General features: G+C 43.9%; 1 protein-coding gene across 3 annotated transcripts in view; it reads left to right on the top strand.

The window, feature by feature from the left end:
• Window positions 1–2,597: 2,597 nt before the first annotated feature.
• Window positions 2,598–24,195, top strand: part of acsl4a (acyl-CoA synthetase long chain family member 4a) — an 88,003-nt gene continuing 66,405 nt past the window's right edge. For all 3 annotated transcript variants that reach the window (XM_068047294.1, XM_068047291.1, XM_068047289.1), the window contains exons 1-2: window positions 2,598–2,679; window positions 3,118–3,213. The gene's annotated coding sequence lies outside the window, so the exon portion shown is untranslated. The remainder of the gene's footprint in view (window positions 2,680–3,117; window positions 3,214–24,195) is intronic.

Below are 24,195 nucleotides of genomic sequence, written 5' to 3'. Positions count from 1 at the left end.
CAATCACTGGCAACTGACTCCCATGACTTGAGGTCAATCTCAGAGGACTTCATGTCACGTTTGCAGATGTCTTTAAAGCGGAGACATGGACGGCCGGTGGGTCTGATACCAGTGACGAGCTCGCTGTACAATGGGTCCTTGGGGATCCTGCCACCTTCCATGCGGCTCACATGGCCAAACCAACTCAAGCGCTGCTGGCTCAGTCGGGTGTATATGCTGGGGATGTTGGCCGCCTGGAGAACTTCTACGTTGGAGATTCGGTCCTGCCACCTGATGCCAAGGATTCTCCGGAGGCAGCGAAGATGGAATGAGTTGAGACGTCGCTCTTGGCTGACATATGTTGTCCAGGCCTTGCTGCTGTAGAGCAAGGTACTGAGGATACAGGCTTGAAACACTCGGACTTTTGTGTTCCGTGTCAGTGCGTCATTTTCCCACATCCTCTTGACCAGTCTGGACATAGCAGCGGACGCCTTTCCCATGCGCTTGTTGATTTCTGCATCAAGAGACAGGTTACTGGTGATAGTTGAGCCTAGATAGATAAACTCTTGAACCACGTCCAGAGTGTGGTCGCCGATATTGATGGATGGAGCATTTCTGACGTCCTGTCCCATGATGTTTGTTTTCTTGAGGCTGATGATTAGGCCACATTCGTTGCAGGCAGCCGCAATCCTGTCGATGAGTCTCTGCAGACACTCTTCTGTGTGGGATGTTAATGCAGCATCGTCAGCAAAGAGGAGTTCCCTGATGAGGACTTTCCGTACTTTGGTCTTCGCTCTAAGACGGACAAGGTTGAACAACCTGCCATCTGATCTTGTGTGGAGGAAAATTCCTTCTTCTGAAGACTTGAACGCATGTGAGAGCAGCAGTGAGAAGAAGATCCCAAGCAGTGTAGGTGTGAGAACACAGCCCTGTTTCACGCCACTCAGGATAGGAAAGGGGTCTGATGAGGCACCGCTATGCTGAATTGTGCCTTTCATATTGTCATGGAATGAGGTGATGATACTTAGTAGCTTTGGTGGACATCCGATCTTTGCTAGTAGTCTGAAGAGACCACATCTGCTGATGAGGTCAAAGGCTTTGGTAAGATCTATGAAAGCAACGTAGAGGGGCATCTGTTGTTCGTGGCATTTCTCCTGTAGTTGGCGAAGGGAGAACAGCATGTCAATGGTGGATCTCTCTGCTCGAAAGCTGCACTGTGCCTCAGAGCACTACCTGGAACTGTACTCCAGGGAAAATGTTGTCACTGATACTGCCCTCAATGCAGCCCAGTCTCTGCCAATTATGGATGAGCTGGATGAACAGCCAGCAAAATCGGAACTTAGTGATGCCATTGATTCTCTAGCCAGTGGAAAAGTCCCTGGAAAGGACGGCATTACCCCTGAAATAATCAAGAGTGCCAAGCCTGCTATACTCTCAGCACTCCATGAACTGCTTTGCCTGTGCTGGGATGAGGGAGCAGTACCACAGGACATGCCCGATGCCAATATCATCACCCTCTATAAGAACAAGGGTGACCACGGTGACTGCAACAACTACTGTGGAACTACTGCGGATTTTTGTGCCGTGCTTCCCGTGCAGCAGCAGGGTCGCCCGACGCTTGGGTAATTGCAGTTGTGGTGGGACGAGCCCTTAATTGGGAGTTAATTACCTGGTTAAGGCCTCAATTGGCGGTGGTTCAGGAAGGCAGTTCGGGGCCTTCCCGTCCCGGAATAAATTTCGACAGAGGCGGGATGGTGGCAGACCCCACCCCCGCCCGATTATATGCTCTCCCAGCCTCCAAACCCACTATGGGGGAAGGGCATAAAATTCCACCCTAAGAGTTTGCCTACAAATTATGTTTGATGTCCTTTCATGAATAAAGGTGTTATATTAGTTATTCCCCTGTCCCACTGCACAATTACGTACATGTAAGGAGGACTGTTGTTGAAGCAGAGTCCATATGTCTTGGCAGGGAGATGGAGTAGAGGGAATATGAACAATTTGTATATTGGCTTTAACATTACAAAGGATGTCCCACCACAATGTTACTCCCTCGAAAGAATATATTTGATGTGGCTCGTTCCCTCTTCTCCAAATCCCGGAATTGCCTGAGATATTCCTCCCAGCTCTTTATACCAGGCTGTGCCCCTCATAGTCATTTATAAAGGTATTAAATTGACAGGTGAACTTATGAGATATGTTGACAGGAGCAAAGCTCTGTGTACAAGTGGCTACTGTAATGTAAGTGTGTAAATAGCTATAGATTAGGAGCAACCAATTAAAAAATAACAACTGTATGGAATGTAGGTTGCAGACACTGAGGGGATTGACATTGAGTATTGCAAACCCCATTTAAACACAGGGGGCTATGCTTATTTCTGATCAGTGAGCTTCTTCCCAAAAAAAATACATTTGCAAACCAAATTAATCAACTGCTTCTTTTCCCCTGGAAATACAACTTGGCGCATCTGCATTGCTCACAAGACCAGGGTCTGCGGTTCCGGCATGGACAGGGCGGGTAAAAGAGAAGGTGGGGCTAAAATTAGCTCTTCCACTATTGGCTGTTATGAATCGAATCAGATGACGTTGGCCTGTATTTCCGGGTTTTCCCCTCGCTGCAGGGCAGAGGTTACTAGCGGTCATTGACACGCAGTCGTTACTGTTTCAGTCTGGAAACAGCGTGAGGAGAGGAGGCTTGAGGTAAGCTGGTTATTAATATTTTTACCTCTAGTAGTATTTAAATTCATGAAGCCTTTTCTCCCAATCATTTAATTTAATTTTTTAAATGCTGGAAATTTTGGTGGGAATTTATTTCTCCCTAATATCATAGCACAGGTTATGAGGAGCCATCTGGGGCAACAAGCTTCTTCTGTGGAGCCTCAGGGACTCTCATTTTAAAGCAGAAAATGGGCAAATACTTTTTTAAAGTCGCATGCTTTATCGTTTCTTATTGGGGGAAAAAAAAAACATATGGAAAGCTGATCAAGTTTAAAAAGAAGTGTGATGGGGTATCATTGCGCATCAGTGCACGTCGCCTCTCGCCAGATCTGCATGAGCTGAGCCTGCATGGCTTCTTCCCTGTGTTTCTCTGGACAGCCCCTTCTGACAGTCAGTAATTCTCTTGTTAAATATTTCCAGACAGCCCAATGCGGAAGGAACGCTGTTGAAGTACAATCAGTGCCACGTTCGAGAGTGGAACCCTGATACATTCCGCCCGTAGCTGGATACAAGCAGGTAATGTACCGCCTTCCATGGCACAATACTCGGGGGGCGGCTTTAAATCTGCCGTTTGCGTGGCAAGCTCTGGCCACATTCACCTTCCGCTGCATATCTTCTCGCATTGAGTCATCGGCTGATGAGTACGTTATTTGACATTTTCGAGAAAATGTTCATTGTTTGCCCAGCTCTCTAGTTTTTGTCCAGTTGCGGGGGGTGGTTTAAAAGCCACTTTAAATTGAAAAGGGTAAATTTACGCTTCTTTCCCTTTTCTGCCTATTAAACCGTCCCCGTTTTAAATTTACCCTTTACAGTACACAAACAGACAGAAGTATTTTCTATCCAGGATGGTGAGTCAGAGTCACAGTGGGAGTGCTGGTTCTTCTCTACGATTGTTACTTTGAATCGGGTTGGTAAGGCTGTTTAAGAAATAAAGCTAATGAATCAGAGATTTATCAGCAGGCAGTGATGACTCTATATGTAACTTTATAAGACCAATATTAGCCTTTAAATCATAACATCTTAGAGCCCAGAAGGAGGCATTTGGCTAGTCATGGCTGTGCTGGGTGTTTGATCGAGCTGTCTACTCCTTTATAATATTTCCCCCATAATGACCCTGCAAATGAGTCCTTTTGTATAACTTAGTGTGGATTTATGGATTAGAGCCTGCAATGGCTTCTCTTCCCACTCCAACACTCTCAACTATTGTGTCTCCTAAAGACCTATCCTTGGCCTTCTCATATTCTCATCTGCACGTTGCCCCTTGGCGACAGCATCCTAGAGCATGTATGCTGACAGCTCTATCTTGCCACTACCTCACTTGCCCTCCTCCATTGACTCTCCAAATTATCAGACTGCTTATCTGACATCCAATTCTGAGTGAGCAGAGATGTTCTCCAATTAAATATTGTGAAGACTGTGAAGCTATTATCTTTAGTCCCTGCCACAAAATCAGCTCCCGAGTCACCGACTCCATTCCTCTCTAGCAACTGTCTGAGGCTGAACCAGACTGTTCACAACCTTCGTGGTCTATTTGACCTTGATGAAGCTTCCAACCACTCCATCACTAAGACAGCCTATTTTCACGTCTAAACCATCCCAACTCCACCCCTGCCTCAGTTCATCTACTGAAACCCCGTACCCATGCCTTTTGATACCTCTAGACTTGACTATTTCAACGTGTCCCTGGTCAGCCTCCCACGTTCTACCCTGTAAACTGGAGGTCATACAAACAACTCTGTTGCCCGTGTTCTAACTTGCACCAGGTCCTGTTCTTTTATCACCCCTGTGCTTGCTCATCTACATTGTCTCCCAGTTAAGCAATGCCGTGATTTGAAAATTCCCATTCTTGTTTTCAAATCCCTCCATCCCTTTGCTGACCGACAACCCACCAAGATATCTGTTTTCCTTGAATTCTGGCCTCTTGGGCATGCCTGATTTTAATCACTTCACCATTGGAGGCTGTGCCTTCTGCTGTCAAGGCCCTAAGGTCTGGAATTCCCTCTCTGAACCTCTCTGCCTCTCTATCCTTCTTTTAAGTCACTCTTTAAAACCTACCTCTTTGACCAATCCTTATGTGGCTCAGTGTCAAAGCTTATTGCATAACACTCCTGTGAAGCACCTTGGAACATTTTACTACAATAAAGGCACACTATAAACACAAGTTGTTGACTGAAATAATGCCATTCAAGCTGCTGTACATAGTTTTAAGATGTTCTTTGCACTTTTGAATTTGCACTATGGGTAGGTAGAATTTTAAATGACCATTCTCACTGATCAAGTACATGACAAATAGTTTGAAAAATCCTGTGGAACCTGCTTCCACTACTCTTTCAGGTTGTCATCCAGATCTTAACCCTCAATGCGGAAAAAAATTCTCATTTTCCCTTTAGTTATTTTGCCAATTATTTTTAGAAAGTGCCTTCTCATTACTGACTCACTTGCCGGAGGAAACAGTTTAGGGAGGGTACAATGAAAATTCGCTACATTAACAACTTGTACTGTGCCTTTTGCACAGTAAAACGCCCTGAGGTGTTTCACAGGAGCATAATCGGACAAACATTGACACAAAGGAAATAGCGCAGAGAATAAAAGATGTAGGATTTTAAGGGGCGTTTTAATTTCAGAAGTTACTACGTTGCTTGGATACGACGAAAAACTTGAAAAGTAATTTTTTTTGTTTTGAAGAGAAGAATACAGCTTATGGTGTGATCAGGAAGAAGTGTTAAATTACCAATGGCTGGTACAAAGTAGACATAAGTCTGTTTTTAGTAGTTGAGGGGGAAAGAACAGGGGGCCATTAGTAGAGATCAAATGAGAGTTAGAATAAAAGCCAAGAGAATCGTCCTTGCCCAGAGTTGAGACTGTGGAAGCTGTTTCCAAGTTCAGTTTTGAGGCAGAAACTATGTCAACATTCAAGATTAGATTGGATAGGTGGATGAAAGAATAGGTGTTGTAAAGATATGGGAGGAATAGACTGCATAAATGTTAGAACAATTTCCTTGTGGAGGATAAGTGCTGATATGGACTAGTTCGGCTTAACGGCCTGTTTCTGTGTTGCAGTTTCTAGAATTTGTGTGTTTGTATGTATCTGTGATATAAGCTGGGAGCAAAAAGTTGAATCGCTGAGACAACAGTCTTAAACAGTTGTTGATAATTGGCTCAGGTTTAGTTGGGTTTTTTTGGACATTTGTGACTGCAGTGCTGTTGATGCATTCTCCCTGAAAATGAGGTTGTAATCTGAACAGCCACCCAATTTAATCCAAGGTGACTGAGTAATAATCGACGAGTGTGCAGCTTGAGTTTGTGGGTTTTCATCTCTGCTTCAAAATTCAACTGCAACTTTCTACTGTCAGCAATTGGCAAAGTGCTGACTTAGTCATGGGATATGCTCCTACAGGGTACTGCCCATTCTCTGCTACTTCATCCAAATCCTGTTTTTGGGTAATAAAAGCAAAATACTGCAGATGCTGGAAATCTGAAATAAAAACAAGAAATGCTGGAAATACTCAGCAGGTCTGGCAGCATCTGTGGAGAGAGAAGCAGAGTTAACGTTTCAGGTCAGTGGACCTTCATCAGAACTGGCACATTTCTAATATTTGCCAATTCTGATGAAGGTCCACTGACCTGAAACGTTAACTCTGCTTCTCTCTCCACAGATGCTGCCAGACCTGCTGAGTATTTCCAGCATTTCTTTTTACTTCCCATTTTTGGGTCTATGCCAACACTAGATTGGCAAGCAGTTTAAGTCGCTATTGCCCTTGCTCAGAATTCTCACTTCCTTTCCAACATGCATCAGGAGCATTTTCCAACTCTCAGCTGCACGGCCTTAGGCTTTCCACAATATTTGTGTCGCTGTCAATCCTCTCAACTGTTTGCTCACCTCCATCTTTTGACGTCTTGGTTCCCAGTGAAACCTGTCTCACCTTTTGAGGTTCCTTCTAATATGATCCCCATCTAGTATGGTCCCTCAAATCCCAAGAAGCACTATCAAGATGATAGCTAACGCACCAGTGGTTTAATCATTGAGACCAGGTCTGGCTGTAGGACCTCCAACACAATCTTGCTGTTCTCCCTCAAAGCTGCCTGCTACTCCAGGACTTGTCCTGGAGAGCAAAGAAGTCCCAGCTCCTGTTCTACCAACCATCTCTTTAAAAAAATCCTCTCCTGTGTCCACTCTACTCTCTCCAACATGTCTGAGGAGCTCATGAACTTCTTTTATTGAAGTCATCTGTTTAGCTGCCTCTGCTGTCCTAACCCCCACTGTCCAGCAAGTCAAATCTACCCCATCCCCAGCTCCTTTTTTCCCGAGCCCTGACCCCACACTGTTAAGTGGTTTCTCTTCTTCCTCCCTTTATATCCTCTTGGAGCTCATCTTGTCCCTGACTGGCTTCCTGCTCCCTAGAGTGCATTCCTAGTGAAATGTTGAACCCATCTTCCCTTCCTGCTGTCCATGGTAACTGATATTGAGAAAGGAGTAGAAGGATGTGCTGATGGAGTTAGAGGAAGTAGGGTGGGAGGTGGCTCATGTGGAGCATAAACATGGGCACAGACTACTTGGGCCAAATGGCCTGATTCTGTTCTGGACATTCTATGTCATACCTCAGCTCATGTTCTGATGAAACCCTCATTTATGCCTTTGTAACCTCCAGATTCAACTATTCCAGTGCTCATCTGGCTGGTGTCCCATTCTCCACCCTCTAAGCTTCAGCTCATCCAAAACACTGCCCATATCCTATTCTGTACCAAGTCCTGCTCATTCATCACCCTGTCCTCACTGACCTGCATTGCCTTCTGTCTTCCCCAACACCTCAAATTTCAAAATCCCATCCTAGTATATAAAACCTTTACCACCGTGCTCCTCCTCATCTCAATTCTTTCAATCTTGAATGCCCCTCCCCAACCCAAACTCTCCATCCCTCTGCCTCTGGCTTCTTATGTAATTTCCTTCCCTGCCTTCATGTACCCCATTGGTGGTTGTCATCAGCCATCTAGACCTCGCACACTGGAACTCTCCGTCACAGATCCATCCTTTCAGACCCTCTTAGCAATCCTTTGAACAAGATTTTTGTGACCCCTTCTAATATTATCCATCTTTGGCTAGGTGCCCATTTCCTTGATATCCCTCTGTTCATCTTGGGATGCTTTTTCTACATTAAAGGTATTGTAGAAATTTCAGTTGTTCCCAGTCCCGGGAGTGCAGATAAAATTTGTAGCATCCATAATAGAGCTGACTTCAAACTATAACTTGATCCATATGGCTTGCATCAGTTGGGGTCTCTTCCCACTGAGCAGTCAGGATTATCAAGAGTGCTGAGTAAAATCCAGTCCCCAAATGATGTGATTCTTTTTATCTCAAATCATAAACTGGAACTCTTCCTATTTTGTCCTGCTTCCACCTAATGCTGCTTTGAGTTGCTTTTGATAGGTTTCTCATTGCCATTTTGGCTTTCAGTAGTGCAGCTCTTGCTGCTTATGTTTTTCATCTATGTAATATTACGGCCAAGTGGTAAGGCATGTGGGTGGTTCTCACTGTCCCCTCCCAACTGACTGCAATAATATTTTGTTTACAATGATGCTAGCCCCTGAGTGTTTTACTTGCCAAATAAACGCAGCAATAGATTTTCTTGTAGGCTTAAACCAGCAGATGAACTATTTATTGAACAATATTCATTCCCGAAGATGTTCGGAACACTACCCGTGCACACGTTCACTTTCACATCCATATGGGTAAGAGGTCATGGTGTGGGAGGAGTTTGTGGTTTACGGTAAACCTGTAAGTCATCTTTAAAGATGCAGACCTGAGTTGTTGCTTGATTTGTTGAGGTGTTGATTTTCTGGTGTTTAAGATTTCAGATTGGCGGTGATGTCACTTTGAGTTCTCTGCTGCTCCAAGTTAAAGTGTAGAATTCGCAGCAGAGCTCATTCCTTGTTTTGGCTGGATCGTTCCACAACCTCTCGCTGGACTGCTTTTCTGTGATGTTGCTGTGATGGCTCTTGCTCCAGACAGCTACCTTTTTGACGTAAAAATCTCTCATTAGCTTCTATTAGGTGATGTATGGCCCTCGCCTGTTATCGTACAATGGACCAGGATGTGGAATCCATGGCCATCCATTAATGACTGGATGAGTATAATCCTGTTATGATGTGGCTACTTCACACCTTTTTGTTTCAAAAGAATCCATTCAATTCAGGAATGTCTCTTCATGCTTTCAGGATGGGTGTAATTGACACCTGTTACCTGGAATTTATCCTTTTGTCCTTAACAGACAGTGAGGCAATGCTCGAATACACAGGCCAGGTTGTCTGATCTTCAGTCATCTTTTGCAACATTGACCACTTTTTCTTTTTAAAAAGTGGACAATTTTAGAGACAAACTTTATTTAAGGTGGAATCTTAAAAGTAGGGACATTGTGTCTTTACTGGGCACGATCATTATGTTCACCTGTGAAAGAGTTATGGTTGTAATTTGTTTGTGAACCATTGTTACCTTATAATTGCCCTTACACAGTTAAGTAGTGTTCATTTGTACATTATGACAATGTTTGCAGTAAATGGGAAGCAAAGATTTTGTAACTGTTTCTTCCAAGCTTTGTAAAGTGTTTTTTTTGTCATTTTAATTCTGTAGCCGCTTAAATGGAACAAACAAAGTCATCCCAATATGCTGGCTGTTTGAAATATCGCATTTCTGAGCCTCTTAATTACAGTTGGATTTATTTATTTCTGGCTATCTGACACTAGTTTAAAGTGTGATAAGTGGTTGTAGTTCTCATCTTATTTTAGAACCTTGTACCTTATTTGATTTGTCAGCTCTTGATTTATTTTGAAATGGGTTGAAACTTGCTACATGTGCCAGTTACTGTCTTGCATTAGCTTGAACCTGATTTGCTGCTAACATGTTAAAACCATCCATCAGTACCAAAGAATGGCGATGGTTGATTCACTTATTACTGATTATTGTGTGCTAGGCAAATGAATCAAAGGTTAATGCCTCTTGAGTAAATGAGACTCTACATTTTGAGTAACGGCCCACAAATGTTATGTCATTTACTTTGACATTGCGTGCTACAGCATGCATTTGTTTATAAGTGATATATCCGAAGCCTGCGTGAGGCTCTGTCCATGTTGGAGTGTTTATTCTTTCAGATTCTTCCCCCTTTCCTTTTCCCAGGAATGTCTTGCTCCCTTTTTAGAAGTTTTTTTTCCAGTACAAATTGACTTGTTCTGTTACTATTAACATTTTCTTAAGACATTTAAACTTTCATCGGCCCCCCTCTTCCTTCATCTGACTTGGCACTTCTCCCCAAGCAGACAATAGACAATCTGTAATATGGGGGGCAGAGGTTGTGGAAACAATGCCTTCTGGACTATGCAGCAGGCTCCTCATGGATCTATGTTGCCTTTCAGTAGAGGGCTTTTATTTGTAGTAATTTGTACATCTGTGCAAGTTCTTACAGATGAGAGGAAATCTAGCTTCATCAAATGAGCATTATCTGATTTCGGAGCTTCATCTATATCCTGCACCAGTGCATCAGAGCTTTGCAGGACTGGCTGTATGGCACCTCATGTTAGCTGAACAGCTGAGTCTTTGCAGTAAATTTTAATGATATGGGGTTTTGTCATTCCCACTGCAAATCAATAGGATGCTAAAATGATATTGTCGCTTTCTAAATTTCTGACATGCTGGAGTATCAAGGACAACTGATACTGAAATGTAAGTCTGACTCTTCAAGGCTAGTTGAAACTCTAATCTGTCAGTCCAGTACCATGGAGGTTAGGGTTGGTATTCAAGGCAAAATGTAGTTTTTGTAGATTTATGCTACATTGCTATGAAAATGGTTTGAATTCTACAGCAAAGACCTGGAATGAGTAAGGCGAGCGTGCACGCATGTGCATGGTTCGGGGCTTAAGCAACAATCTCCAGTTATACCGAGTGACTACTTTTTGAAAACTTGCATATTTATATCTAAGCAAACTTGTTGCGTGCTGTTCAAATTCACAATGTTAAAGATGTAAAAATAGGAAATGCTGGAAATACTAAGCTGGTCAGGCAGCTGTGGACAGAGAAACAGTGAATGTTTCAAGTCTGTGACCACCATAATGTAACGATGCCACAGATGCATCTGTCCATGACTATATTGGTAGGAGTGACCACCGCACAGTCGTTGTGGAGACTAAGTCCCGCCTTCACATTGAGGATACCCTCCATCGTGTTGTGTGGCACTACCACCGTGCTAAATGGGATAGATTTCGAACAGATGTAGCAATACAAAACTGGGCATCCATGAGGCACTGTGGGCCATCAGCAGCAGCAGCAGAATTGTACACAACCACAATCTGTAACCTCATGGCCAAGCATATCCCCCACTCTACCATTACCATCAGGAGACCAACCCTGGTTCAATCAAGAGTGCAGGAGGGCATGCCAGGTGCAACACCAAGCATACCTCAAAATGAGGTGTCTCAACCTGGTGAAGCCACAACACAGGACTATCTGTGTGCCAAACTATGTAAGCAGCATGTGATACAGAGCTAAGCGATCCCATAACCAACAGATCAGATATAAGCTCTGCAGTCCTGCCACGTCCAGCCGTGAATGGTGGTGGACAATTAAACACTAACTGGTGGAGGTGGCTCCACAAATATCCCTATCCTCAATGATGGGGGAGCCCGGCACATCAGTGCAAAAGATAAGGCTGAAGCACTTGCAACAATCTTCAGCCAGAAGTGCCGAGTTGATGATCCATCTCGGCTCCCTCCTGAAGTCCCCAGCATCACAGATGTCAGACTTCAACCAATTCGATTCACTCATTCCGCGTGATATCAAGAAAGGACTGAAGGCACTGGATACTGCTAAGGCTATGGGCCCTGACAACATTCCGGCAATAGTACTGAAGACCTGTGCTCCAGAACTTGCCGTGCCCCTAGCCAAGCTGTTCCAGTACAGCTACAACACTGGCATCTACCCTGCAACGTGGAAAATTGCCCAGCTATGTCCTGTGCACAGAAAGCAGGACAAGTCCAACCCGACCAATTACTGCCCCATCTGCCTACTCAAACATCAGTAAAGTGATGGAAGGTGTCATCAACAGTGCCATGAAGCGGCACTTGCATAGCAATAACCTGCTCAGTGACGCTCAGTTTGGGTTCTACCAGGGCCATTCAGCTTCTGACCTCATTACAGCCTTGGTTCAAACTAAAGAGCTGAACTCCGGTGAGAGTGACTGCCCTTGACATCAAGGCAGCATTTGACCGAGTATGGCATCAAGGAGCCCAAGCAAAACTAAGGTCAATGGGATTCGGGGGAAAACCCTCCGCTGGCTGGAGTCATGCCGAGCGCAAAGGAAGATGGTTGTGGTTGTTGGAGGTCAATCATCTGAGCTCCAGGACATCACTGCAGGAGTTCCTCAGGGTAGTGTCCTGGGCCCAACCATCTTCAGCTGCTTCATCAATGACATTCCTTCAATCATAAGGTCAGAAGTGGGATGTTCGCTGATGATTGCACAATGTTTAGCACCATTCGTGACTCCTCGGATGCTGAAACAGTCCGTGTAGAAATGCAGCAAGACCTGGACAATATCCAGGTTTGGGCTGATAAGTGGCAAGTAACATTGGTGCCAGACAATGACCATCTCCAACAAGAGAGAATCTAACCATCTCCCCTTGACATTCAACGGCATTACCATCGCTGAATCCCCCCACTATCAACATCCTAGGGGCTACCATTGACAAGAAACTGAACTGGAGTAGCCATATAAATACTGTGGCTACAAGAGCAGGTCAGAGGCGAGTAACTCACCTCCTGACTCCCCAAAGCCTGTCCACCATCTACAAGGCACAGTCAGGAGTGTGATGGAATACTCTCCACTTGTCTGGATGGGTGCAGCTCCAACAACACTCAAAGCTCGACACCATTCAGGACAAAGCAGCCTGCTTGATTGGCACCCCATCTACAAACATTCACGCCCTCGTCCACTGACGCACAGTGGCAGCAGTGTGTACTATCTACAAGATGCACTGCAGCAATGCACCAAGTCTCCTTAGACAGCACCTTCCAAATCTGTGACCTCTACCAAACTAGAAGGACAAGGGCAGCAAATACATGGGAACAACACCACCTGCAAGTTCCCTTCCAAGTCACACGCTATCCTGACTTGGAACTATATCGCCGTTCCTTGCCTGTCGCTGGGTCAAAATCCTGGAATTCCCTTCCTAACAGCACTGTGGGTATACCTACCCCAAATGGACTGCAGCGGTTCAAGAAGGCAGCTCACCACCACCTTCTCAAGGGTAACTGGGGATGGGCAATAAATGCTAGCCTGGTCAGCAACTCCCACATCTCATGAATGAATTAAAAAAAAAAAAAAACAGGTTTTAGCAAGTACAGATTGTGGGAGTGTGACTTGAACCCACAACTTGTGACTTGGATGTAAAAGTCTCAGTTTGAAATGTAGATTAACCATCCACCAAGTCGAAAAGTTGTGGCTTCAAGTCACAAGCTTGGAAAAAGCATTGAGCTGATTTATATAGGATGCTTAAGACCATATGTTTAACTGCAAGTGACTGAAAATGGGATTCATTTGTCTTGGTGAGACAGTGAAGATGTTCCTGTTGCTTGTGTGTACTCTGCAGTTGTGTGCATGATAGCTTTATTATCTGTTCAGTTAGGTTATTCACTTGATGAACCAGCAGAGGTTTTTATAGATTTTAAATGAATACACTCAAGAAAAAAAAAGTGTTTAAAGCTTCAACATACTCTATTGAAGAGTGGCAATATGTGGATTTGGGAAGTCCTGGTCTTGTGCACGCCCTTTCGAGGGACAGTTTCAGTGGGCGTGCTGCTCTGGGCTGTTCTCCACCTCCTGGTGATTGAGTTTGAGTATTATAGGCAAAGCCTCTGCTCTAATGGCCAGGGGTAGAGAATCATGGACACATAGCCAAGAGTGCGAAAGGCTTGTGTGTTCTGAGATGGCGGTAGGTTAGTAATTTGCTTCACTTCCTTCATCCCCACCCCCAAAAAAAACCCCCCGTCCAGGTAAGTCTATCCAATGGATTTATGCTGCAGTGTGCATTATCAATGGGGGTGGGTGGGAAAATGTAAGTTTAGTCTTTTTCCCCTCAAACAAAAAAGTGAACTTTTGTTTACAAACTACCTAACTGAGGCTAGAATACTGCAAGCTGACGCTATGGATTTTGGTAGAAGGAGTAGAGGGGAGGGGCAATATATACTTAATGGCACAGTTCTAAAGAGTGTGTCGAACACAGGGACCTGGGTGCATGTTTTTTTTTTTATTTGTTCATGGGATGTGGGCATCGCTGGCTTGGCCAGCATTTATTGCCCATCCCTAATTGCCCTTGAGAAGGTGGTGATGAGCTGCCTTCTTGAACTACTGCAGTCCTTGGGGTATAGGTACACCCACAGTGTTGTTAGGAAGGGAATTCCAGGCTTTTGACCCAGTGACTGAAGGAACGGCGATTATAGTTCCAAGTCAGGCTTGGAGGGAAACTTGTAGGTGGTGGTGTTCCCATGCATCTGCTGCCCTTGTCTTTCTAGTTGGTAGAGGTTGCGGGTTTGGAAGGTGCTGTCTAAGGAGCCTTGGTGCGTTGCTGCAGTGCATCTTGTAGATGGTACACACTGCTGCCACTGTGCGTCAGTGGTGGAGGGAGTGAATGTTTGTAGATGGGGTGCCAATCAAGTAGGCTGCTTTGTCCTGGATGGTGTCGAGCTTCTTGAGCGTTGTTGGAGCTGCATCCATCCAGGCATGTGGAGAGTATTTCATCACACTCCTGACTTGTGCCTTGTACATGGTGGACAGGCTTTGGGAGTCTGGAGGTGAGTTACTTGCCACAGGATTCCTAGCCTCTGACATGATCTTTGAAGGTAGCAAGACACATTGAAACAGTTATTAGAAACGCATGTGGGATCTTGGGCTTCATAAGTAGAGGCATTGGGTACAAAGGCAGGGAAGTTATGCTGAACATTTAAAGCTCTGGTTAGGCCCCAACTGGAATATTGCATCCAGTTCTGGTCACCACACTTTAGGAAGGAGGAGAGCGTCCTTGAGAGGGTGCAGAGAAGATTTGCCAGAATGGTTCCAGAGATGGAGCATTTTACTTGGGTTAAGTTGAAAAAGCTGGGTTTGTTCTCCTTCGAACAAAGGTTGAGGGACGATTTAATAGAAGTGTACAAGATTATAACTGTCTTCGATAAGGAATAGTGTACCAAGACTAGGAGACATGGATTGAAGGTTTTGGGCAAGAGATGCAGGAGGAATGTAAGGAAGAACTTTTGTACGCAGTGGGTGGTAGTAACTTGGAACTCATTGTCTCTGCTTCCACCACCCTTGTGGGCAATCAGTCAATGATTTAAGAAAAACTTGGATGGCCACCTGAAAGAAATAGACTTTCAGGACTACAGGGATCAACCTGGGGAGGGGGCTGACTGTCTAGCTCTGTGGAGAGCCGGTATGGACTCAATGGGCCGAATGGCCTCTTTCTGTGCTGTAAATGACTCTGACTCTATGTCCAGACTGTCCTGACAACATCTGTTCCAGGAACCAAGCTTATTTTGGAAACCATTCCCAGAAAGTGGGTGCGTTTAATAAAGACTGAATTGACCGACAGTTAAGCAAAAAATGAATTGGTTTCCCTAGTGGCTTAGTGGGTAGATGTTTTACCTGGTGTGCCACTGATCAGAAAGTGCCAGGTTCCTTTCCCTATCTCTGCTGCAGTAGTTGATCTTGTTGGAACAATGCAATTGATCTGGTCTCCCTTGGGCAAGGGAGAGGAAGAAAAACATTGAGTTCCTCCATTTCTGGTGGCTTCTACTGCGTGTGGGTGTCATTGGATTCAGCTGATGTGCTCCATAGTAAATATCTTGCTCAAACTCTCTTTGTAGGCTCACTGTGAAACTCCAATTAGCTGGTGACTCCATTGCAACCATACCCAGCAGGAGTTGGGATTGTTGAGAGGGAAGAAAATTGGAAAGGAGGAGCTGGGCCAAGGGATCCAGCACAAATTCAGTTGGCATAAAGTGGGATGTATGTTTTGTAGAGGAAATCCCACAACAAAGTGCTGTTTCCATGAAGGCTGCTCTCTATTGGCCACATTAGCTATCTTTGTGTGATAAGTTGTTACAAAGCAGAATTCTAAGAAATCTCTTGTGTGGAAAAGCTACTGTTTGTAATAATTAGCAAGCAGTTTTCTGCAGCTTGATCTAGTTAGAATGATGTCTCTGGGGCAGGGCCGATCCTATTAATTGCTGAAACATCTCTCTTGCAGCAGAGAAGTTATTCCTGAGCATGGTTTTGTTGCCATCTTGATCTGCATAGGCCTGTGAACTGCCAATTGAACTTTAACATGGCTTGAACAGATTCGATTGGGCACTCAAATTACAATGCCTATTCCACGAATCTTTCACAATGTCCACCCTACTACCACAGAACCTGCCATGGAGACTTTTTCAACTACTTCTGTCTCAGTTTGAAATATAGATTAAAAATCCCAGTCTGCCAGTAATATTTGACTTTTATAATGGAAGTAAGGTTTCATGAAAGGGTGGCCCCAGCAGGATTTGAATGCAGTGACTGCATTAGATGATGCTGTTACTGTGACAACACGGCCGTCCAAGCTGGCAATGGCATTGGATTGGAACAGATGTCCTTTTATGGGTTTTGCACGGCCTCACGCGTTTCTCTAGGCTGTAGACTTCCCCACTGTCTTTGATCCGGTCATTTTCAGCTGGTGTTATGCATCCTTGTTTTATTATCGTCCAGTAAAGGTGCAATTGATGTAAGTTGTTAACCTGTTGAATAAACCGAAACCCTTGGGATTAGCATAATTTCTTTCTTTCTTTCTTTCTTTCTTTGGGCCTCCTTATCTCGAGAGACAATGGATACGCGCCTGGAGCACGCTCCTGACTTGTGTGTAGATAGTGGACAGGCTTTGGGGATTCTGGAGGTGAGTTACTTGCCGCAGAATTCCCAGCCTCTGACCTGCTCTTGAAGCTATAGTATTTATGTGCTATCAATTTCTGGTCAATGGTAACCCCCAGGATGTTAATAGTGGGGGTTCAGTGATGGATCAGTTGGTAATAGTTTAAAGATCAGAAGTTTCCTTATTAGCATAATTTAGTACTTGAAAATCAAGATATTAACTTTTTTTTTTTTTCCCCCTACACTGGTGGTTCCTTGGTACGTTTTCATTAGCGACCCAAGGTAAATGTGAAAGAGCATTTGCTGTATTGTGCTAAATTTATGAATATGTGTCCCAATTATTTGATTAACCTGTGATGTAATTCGACCCATCTGATTTGCAGGCCAGCTTGGAATATGGTAGAGAAAACAAAAATCCTTGTTCTTGGGGAGCAGGAGGAAGGATTGCAATTTTCTTTCCTGTCTTCAACTTTTTCCCCATATTTAAAACATGGAAATGCAAACAGGTAAATCCCTTATTTGGAACATCCAGTGCATATGTTTCATAGACTTGATGTGCCTTTTCAGTTACTGCTTGCATCATTCATTGCTATGAAATGAGAGTAGTTGGCTAAACTGCATTATGCTAGGAGCAATTCGTCGCCCACCTCGAGTAGGTTATATAGCATTTTGAAATCCAGTGTTAGTTGGTGAGGCTGTGCGTGTTGGAGTTTAAAGTTTTACATAATGTTGGTAATCTTTCTAATTTAACAGACAAATTGTGTTAAATATTCGATATTTTCAGTCTTGCAACTTTGAAACAGGGCAAAAAAAAAAATCCCATGTTAACTTCAGTTTAGTATTTGCATGGCCAATTCTACCCCCATCAACTCTGTCTACTTACTATTCCTTTGCTAACAGCTCCAACTGCTTGATTTGACAGAAGTCTCTGGCAGCAGTATATTTTCAGGATAATATCAGACCAAGTACGTTTGGCTGCTATTTACTTTTAATTGTACTTTTTAAAACGTACAGACATTGAATACTGTTCCCAGCATATGTCGTCGTTCTGAATCTGTTACTTGATTACTGGATTAAGCAGCATGGTGTGTAATGTTGTTTACCTGCTGTTATCAAATTACATTTCCTTTTGTGTAACTATTGTGTGTAAAATGAGAACTAGGTTGTTGAGCAAGCATACTACTGCAAGGTGTGGTACAAAATTTGTCCTTTGGCTGTGTTGAGTTTGCCAGGTAAGTAGTGGAGGTGCAACAGTTGGACTGAGACGAGGGGTAGATGAGAAATTGTGGTTTCAACTGCTTAGGTGCCAATGAGGGCTGGATTAGCTATAAATGCTTTCCACAATCAAATAGCCAAATGGCAGTTCATCTGAAACATGGTCACTTGGAAGGGGTAATGCAGGGCTGCTGCCATCTCTGAGAAGAGGAGACGGATAAAAGGAGAAATTGATAGGGAAATGGAAAGAGCTGCCTCCATACATTGATTTTATGGGATGATAAAAGTATTCTGATATGGTAGCTGGATATTGATTATTGCTGAAGTTATACCATTTGATCTGCAAATCCCAATCAGAAATTTCACTACAAGAGGTGGCCATTTGGCCAGTTCCTTTGCTAGTGCATGCTCCATATTGGAGACCCTTCAATTCCATCTCTTTGTTCTTTTCCTCTAACCTTGAATATTTTTCTTGTTTAACATGAAGCTTAAAGTAAATTAGTCTAAAGCGTTGATAGTTTTTGTAATATGTATAATGAATAGATTCCTTCCTGGTGATGGTGCAATATAACAAATTGTTCCTACATCTCTAAGCACCTTCCACTTAGACTACACTCTGCTAAAAGTATGAGGGAGAAACTTCCTTTAAAATGGTAATGTCTGGAATATTAAGCAGCTAACAGTAAATAAGGGGGCAGGGAAAGATGGGGATGCTGATATTACTGCACTTGGCTTGAGGTTTGTTGTTTTTATAATTAAGCTAACAGACAATCAGAATTGCTGCTTTGTATCTCACTGTCCGACTTCCCTCATCTCTCAAATAACGGCACTAATCTAGACATTTTGCAATACATAGTAATCCTATTTGTGATCTATGAATGATGCCCAATGTCTCTGTTGCTTTCCTTTTAATTGTTGCTTATCAGTTGATTGCTTGGAGAAAGCATCTGCCTTACATTTTACAGCCAATCTCTAGGCAATAGCGGGGTTATCCTCGGTCATTGACTGCACTGGTGATTCGAACGGAGAGAGCTGCCAGTTTTTGTCTTGTATCCACTGAGACATATGTTGTAAAGTAAGTAACTGCACACTGCTCCTCAATGAAATACTGAGAATTGTATGCTGTATTTGTCTGAGATTTTGAGTAGCGTGCACTTGGTGAATCTGCATGCATTTTGATGTGGTAGAATGATTAAGCATTCCGTTTAAACTTTGATGAAATGGTTGTCATCAGAATTGAAATGGAAGGGCTTCTCGCAGGACCAGGTGTGTAACTAATACTAATGATGAGGGTGCACTTTTAATTATCTGTTCAGGTAAAATGTTACTTTTGGTTAACCCTATGCAAGTTATAGATGCAGTTTTTATATCAGCTAGTAAAACGATACCATAATTCATAATTGCAGTTTTACAGGTCATAAAAGCTGTAATATGCAGCCTACGCAGTCATATTTAGTAGAGAAGCTGGTAAAGCAAGTTTAATTTTTTTTTAGTCTTTGTGTGTTTACTTGATCCTTCATCTCCCCTTTGGACAGTGATGCATGTAGTATGATAGCTTTGTGCCATTAGCATTTTCTATTTTGTAGGCTTTTTGACAAACTCAAAGTATGGTGTTGAGATATTAATGCAAAAAAAAAAGTTGAGTTGTAAGAACTTGAACTGGATTGGCATCTCGAAGTGGTTTGCAAATGTCGTCATATCCCTGAAAATACACATTGCTATGCTGTCCACACTATCAGCTTCAATGTGCATATGGAATATGGTCATAGGTTTTGAGATTGTAACTGTGGTCAGAGTAAAGCACAAGGCTGATGTTAGTTGACAAAGATTCTGTTAAACAGTCAACCTCTACTGCTACTGAGGGATATTGCTGCAATATAGGATGCTATTAGAATAATTCCCATATTGCAGTTTCAGAGCAAACTTGTTAAGAGGTATAATTGTAATTTCAGGGCTGAAAAAGCATGTCCGCTTTCAGTAGGGGTCATATGAAGTCAGTTATTCTTGGAATAGAACTTGCTTGTGGCAAAACCCTGAACTCTTTTTTTTTTTAAACCAGCCACTTTCAAAGCCAGTAAATTATCAGCCCTGTTCCAAACCACTGATCTGTTTTCTTGAACTATGTTTAGCTCAACAGGGAGATTTTTTGATAGTGTTTCTACTTGTTTTAAATTTCATTGCATTTTTGAATATTGGTTTTTAATTTTTAATTAATCTGCTGCCTTGGTTAGATTTGTAGCACATGAATTGTTTTTGCAGAGGAGGACATGGAGAGGAAAATGTTTCAATGTATTATAGCCAAGGCGTGGTCAGTAGCAGATTTGATCATTCTCCTGGACTATTTTAGGAAGTGGAATTACCCGTTGCTACTGTAGTGAATTGAATTTTATTTGCTTGCCAGCTGCTTGATAGCATTAGTAAGTGGGAAGGTTGGTGTTTGCAATCTGCACCTGTGGGCACTGGGTGGGAAGATGTGTGTCGTAGAGAGTGGGGTGAGCGATAAACAGCCCGTTGATTGGCTGGGCAGGCACCACTCAGATGCTGCAAGAGGAAATAGCCTTAACACAAAGCAGAGAAATGAAATATTGAGCAGGAGCTCTGAAACCAGGAACCGGCTGTCAACCAGCATTAGATAGATTAATGAAAAAAAATAAAACTCTATTCACTGCTGTTAGCCGAGCTCCTATTGTGTCCCAGAATTTTATTAAGTGATCAAAGATGTTCTTCAAAGATATCGTAAGGTAATTATGGATGAGGAAAGCCATTCAGCTCGTTTTAGTTTGTTCATCCAGAAACAGTGTCGTACATTTAAATGTTCTCCTCCAACCTCCTCCTGCCCTCCACAATATTCCATATCTCTTGTGCTGTATTCTATACATATGTCCGGGACTGCACGTGTGTGTGTGTATATATTTAAAATATAAGTTCAAATATTCTGACCCCTGAAGTATTGCTATAGCAGCTGAAATATCAACCCAATCCTTGTGAATTACAAGGGAAGGGTGATGCTCCAGAGCTGCAGTATTTGCCGAATGCAGTGAAACACATTTAAAGACCTGGAATGAAATAAATGCAAACCTCTTGAGCAAAAATACTGATCACAGTTTAGCTGGAATATTAGACTGCCTGTGTGTGGGGCTTTTATTCTCGAGTCTTTACATCGTCACCTTCTTGGAAGCTTTTCTGGACCTCGTTCATCAATTCCAAGATGTAATTTTTCTTCCTGATTATTGATATTGTGGCTTTGGTGGGTCAGCCAGCCTGACTGGACTTGGAGAATAACCACTAGTTCCATTGATAGTTATTGGTGTCTCAATGATGGGGGAATTCTCCCTAGGTTTTTTTTTTTTAAAATTTGTTTCATGGAATGTGGGTGTCGCTGGCTTGGCCAGCATTTATTGCCCTTGAGAAGGTGATGGTGAGCTGCATCCATGAACTGCTGAAGTCCATGTTGGGTAGGTACACCCACAGTGCTGTTGGCCACGGTATTTATATGGCTACTCCAGTTCAGTTTCTGGTCAATGGTCATCCCCAGGATGTTGATAGTGGGGGATTCAGCGTAGAGGCCTGCTACCTGACCCGAACCTGACAGGACCCAACAACAAGTTCCCCTCCAAGTCACACACCATCCTGACTTGGAACTATATCGCCGTTCCTTCACTGTCGCTGGGTCAAAATCCTGGAACTCCCTTCCTAACAACAGCATTGTGGGTGTACCTACCCCAAATGGACTGCATTGGTTCAAGAAGGCAGCTCACCACCACCTTAAGGGCAATTAGGGATGGGCAATAAATGCTGGCATAGCCAGCGACGCCCACATCCCTGAATGAATTTTAAAAAAAAAAATCTGTCTGGGTCGGGTCAGGCCCATCTTCAGGCTCTGGCTTTTCGGCTCGGGTAGGGCAGGACACGCGGTCAGTGCTCTGCTGGTAAGTATTAAAAATAAAAAAACCTACCTGAGCTGGGAGTCTGGGATGAAACTGAGTCTGCGCAGTGAGCGAGTGATGTAACTATGATGTCATTACGCATGCACCACAGCTACGTGGAGGTTCTGTGTCGGGAGGTCAGTAAACGGATGGCCGGGGCGGGCTCTGGTCGGGCTTGGGGCCACAGTGGTTCGGTAGGGTTCAGGTCGGGCTCGTTTTTTCCCGATCTAAAGTAGGCCTCTAATTCAGCGATCGTAATGCCATTGAATGTCAAGGAGAAATGGTTAGATTCTCTTGTTTGAGATAGTCATTGCCTGGCATGTGTGTGGCGCGAATGTTACTTGCCACTTATCAGCCCAAGCCTGGATATTGTCCAGGTCTTGCTGCATTTCTACACGGACTGCTTCAGTATCTGAGGAGTCACGAATGGTGCTGAACATTGTGCAATCATGAGCGAACATCCCCACTTCTGACCTTCTGATGAAGGGAAGGTCGTTGATGAAGCAGCTGAAGATGGTTGGGCCTAGGACACTACCCTGAGGAACTCCTGCAGTGATGTCCTGGAGCTGAGATGATTGACTTCCAACAACCACAACCATCTTCCTTTAGTGCTAGGTACAAGTCCAACCAGCAGAGAGATTTCCTCTGATTCCCATTGATTTCAGTTTTGCTCGGTATCCTTGATTCCATACTTGGTCAAATGCTGTTTTGATGGCCAGGGCAATCACTCTCACCTCACCTTTGGAGTTCAGCTCTTTTGTCCACATTTGAACCAAGGCTATAATGAGGTCAGGCGCTGAGTGGCCCGTGGTGGAACCCAAACTGAGTGTCACTGAGCAGGTTATTGTTAAGTAAGTGCCGCTTGATAGCACTGTCGATGACACCTTCCATCACTTTACTGATCGAGAGTAACTGGGACGGTAATTGACCAGGTCGGACTTGTCCTGCTTTTTGTGTACAGGACATACCTGGGCAATTTTCCACATTGCTGAGTAGATGCCAGTGTTGTAGCTGTATTGGAACAGCTTGGCTTAGGGCGAGGCAAGTTCTGGAGCACAGATCTTCAGTACTATTGCCGGAATGTTGTCAGGGCCCATAGCCTATGCAATATCCAGTACCTTCAGTCGTTTCTTGATATCACGTGGAATGAATCGAATTAGCTGAAGACTGGCATCTGTGATGCTGGGGACTTCAGGAGGAGGCCGAGATGGATCATCAACTCTGCACTTCCGGCTTCAGCCTTCTCTTTCACACTGATAATGATGGAGGAGCCCAGCACGAGGATGGGAATATTTGTGGAGCAACCTCTTGCTGTTAGTTGTTTATTTGTCCACCACCATTCATGACTTGATGTGGCAGGACTGCAGAGCTTAGATCTGATCTGTTGGTTATGGGATCACTTAGCTCTGTCTATTGCATGCTGCTTATGCTGTTTGACATGCAGGTAGTCCTGGGATGTAACTTCACCAGGTAGACATCTCATTTTGAGGTATGCCTGGTGCTGCTCCTGACATGCCCTCCTGCACTCTTCTTTGAACCAGGGTTGATTTTCCACCGCCACCACCCACCCCGCCCCCAAAACCTGGCTTGATAGTAATGGGAGAGTGGGGGATATGCTGGGCCATGAGGTTGAATACAATTCTGCTGTTGCTGATGGCCCACAGCACCTCATGGATGCCCAGTTTTGAGTTTAGATCCTTTTGAAATCTATCCCATTTAGCACGGTGGTAGGGCCACACAACACTATGGAGGGTTTCATCAATGTGAAGACGGGATTTTGTCTCCACAAGGACTGTGCGGTGGTCACTCCTACCAAAGCTGTCATGGACAGATGCATCTATGGCAGACTGATTGGTGAGGACAAGGTCAAGTTTATTTTTCCATCTTGTTAGTTCCCTTGCCACCTGCCGCAGACCCAGTCTTGCAGCTATGTCCTTTTAGGGCTCAGTCGGTAGTGGTGCTATCGAGCTGCTCTTGATGGACATTGAAGTACCCCGCCCAGAGTATATTCTGCGTCCTTGCCACCCTCAGTGCTTCCTCCCAGTGGTGATCAACATTCATCAGCTCAGTGGTTGGTAGGTGGTAATCAGCAGGAGGTTTCCTTGCCCATGTTTGACCTAGTGCCATGAGACTTCATGGCATCTGGTTTCTATAGTTCCATGAATCTATTTTGAGGATTCCCAAGGCAACTGCCTCCTGACTGTATACCACTGTGCCGCCACCTCTGCTGGATCTGTCCTGCGAGTGGGACCGGGCATATCCGAGGATGGTGATGGCAGTGTCTGGGACATTCTGTAAGTTATGATTCGGTGAGTTTGACTGTCAGGTTGTTGCTTGACCAGTCTGTGGGTCATGCTATATTGACTCTTTCAAAAAGAACTACAAATCCATAAATGAGAATTGAGAGCTATAACATTTTTAAAATT

Source organism: Heterodontus francisci, chromosome 15, assembly GCF_036365525.1.
Source record: "Heterodontus francisci isolate sHetFra1 chromosome 15, sHetFra1.hap1, whole genome shotgun sequence".
Lineage (NCBI taxonomy): Eukaryota > Metazoa > Chordata > Chondrichthyes > Heterodontiformes > Heterodontidae > Heterodontus > Heterodontus francisci.
The sequence above is the reverse complement of the archived record's forward strand: the minus strand, read 5'-3'. Positions and strand labels throughout refer to the sequence as shown.